Source organism: Otolemur garnettii, unplaced genomic scaffold (genome assembly GCF_000181295.1).
Source record: "Otolemur garnettii isolate 467f Iridium unplaced genomic scaffold, OtoGar3 scaffold00045, whole genome shotgun sequence".
NCBI classification, from domain to species: domain Eukaryota; kingdom Metazoa; phylum Chordata; class Mammalia; order Primates; family Galagidae; genus Otolemur; species Otolemur garnettii.
This window is the reverse complement of record NW_003852440.1, coordinates 9,335,730-9,338,215: the sequence shown is the minus strand read 5'-3', so window position 1 is coordinate 9,338,215 and position 2,486 is coordinate 9,335,730.

The following is a 2,486-nucleotide window of genomic DNA, read 5'->3' as shown; positions in this document are numbered from 1 at the left end:
TGTACCAATCCAAATCCTCCTTTACTAGTGAAATCATCAACCACCAATCAAGAATATAACCGTGCTAATGTAATCATCAACAACCAATCAAGAGTGTACCCGTAACGGATCCTACCCTTCTTGCTTTCTGTACCCCATAAAAACTTGCTCTACCCCGAGTTCGGGGCTCGTCCTCGGCTTGCATGCCAGGAGAGTCCAGGCCTCCCGGGGCCTGAATAAAATTCACCTTTTGCCTTTTACATTGGGGCGCGTCTCGGAATCGTCTGTTTGGGCTGTTTGGGAGAATGATTTTCGGACCTAACAAAACAATTCCTAATGTTTACTTTAAACCTCATAGTTGTTGTTGTTGTTGTTGTTGTTTTTGAGACAGGGTTTCACCATGTTGCCCTTGGTAGAGTGCGGTGGCATTACAGCTCACAGCAACCTCAAACTCTTGGGCTTAAGTGATTCTCTTGCCACAGCCTCCCAAGTAGATGGGACTACAGGTGCCCCCCACAATGCCCAGCTGTTTTTTGGTTGCAGTTGTCATTGTTGTTTAGCAGGCCCCAGGCCGGGCTTGAACCGGTCAGCCTCCCTGTATGTGGCCGGCGCCCTACTAACTGAGCTATGGGCACCAAGCTTTCATAGTTGTTTTGTTTTCTTTCTTTCTTTTTTTCTTTTTTTGCAATTTTTGACCAGGGCTGGGTTTGAACCCACCACCTCTGGTATATAGGGCTGGTGCCCTACTCCTTTGAGCCACAGGCACTGCCCACCTTCATAGTTTTTTAAAAGTGATATAAACATGTCATATTATTTCCCTTGTTTGCTCTTAACTTCCAAATTCCTCTTTTCCATACATTATGTTGTCTGGTTTATTAAAATAGTGAGAGTAGAGGGGAAAAAATGTTCTTGTATGATGATGGATGATAGGAACACTCAAGGGAGCCTGTGGTGGGTGGAAGGAACCCAGGGGCCTGTGCAAAGTGAGCGGCAGAGGGGGCTCTGTTTCCATGGCTGCTTCCACCACACGCAGCTGCCCCTTCTTTCCTTTTTCCCCCTTAAAAAAAAACCCTATAATATAAACAGCTCTGTTGTCTCTTTTTGTGGTTATACAAATAATGCACACAGCCTGTGAAAACAAAAGAAAACTACACTGCTTTACAGTATAAAGAAGAATGCACATCACCAGCAATCCCACGCCCTTAATGCTTTGGTGACCACCCCAGGGGGTAGGCGTCCTGCGGGTGGGAGCTCTGTGTCTCCTTGTTCATCACTGTAACCCTGATGCCAGGGGCAGCACCTGGCATAAACGTAGCCACGTGAATGACTAAAAGGCTCTCCCCTCACTTTGACGACTGCCTCCTAAGCCTCTCTGCAAGAGGAAGATGCCTGCTTTACATGGCAGGAGCCCCTGAGTATGAAGACTTCAGGGGACTCAGGGTAGGCAAAAGGGAATAGCCATGAGGTTCTAGCTGCTGAGTTCAAAATACAGACTAAAAGTTGTGCTGAAACAGTACCCACCCAACAATCTGAGCCCTCAGGAGCCCTCATGTCCCCTGAGGCTCGTGGAGCCCAGATGGAACCATCTTTATCAGTAAGAGAAGTTTTGGTGCCTGGGTAGGGGAGGCTGGAGTCCTGCCCTTTCTCCCCATAAGTCTCCTTGACCCCCTAGCAAGTTTTATTTTTTCCTGTATCCCAGTACCAACTCTATGTACCAAGGAGTAGTGGGTGGTTGTCGGTGGGTGCCCCATGGAGCTATACCTCAGGCAGGGGTAATGGGGGCTCCATATTTTTTAAGTGACTGACAATACTTGAACATAGATCTACTCTAAAGCGGCACCTGAGATAGGCAGCTTAGAAAAAATGATGTTTTCAGATAGGAAATAAATAGTAGATAAATTAAAGGCAGAGCCATACAATGGCCCTTATCATGAAAAGTATATTTCCTACTCCACTATAAATTCTTTGGGGACTGACACCTTCTCCTCGAGAGTCTCTCATTTTACAGCCGCATTTCCTGGTGGACAAATGCATAAATGAAAAAAAAAATAAATGACTAGCACAGCCCTCCTACTTGGCAATATAGGTAAGTTTTAAAGTGTGAATTCTCTTGTGTTATTAACACTTAGTCTAGTACCTGGCACTTGGTAGGTACTTAGTAAAACACTTGTTATATGAATGAACAAATGATTGAATAAACATATAAATCTGTAAAAAGAATTTTTTTGACTTCTTTTTAGACAAAGCAGGGGCAAGTCCAAAAGGGTATGATGCAGAGCAGAGCCCATTACGAGACGTGACTGAGTTAACTCCATTCAGCCCCCGAGGTCTTGGCCATGTGCACAGCACTCAGCTGGGCACCACTCACAGCTCTGCCCACATAGACCAGTTTCAACTGAGCACACTTCCCACAGAGCAAATAAACCCAGTTATTTTAAAACACAAGGCCGGCATAAAGAAACTTGCAATTGCCTCCGAAAATTATGTTCCCTTCCAAGCCCACACGG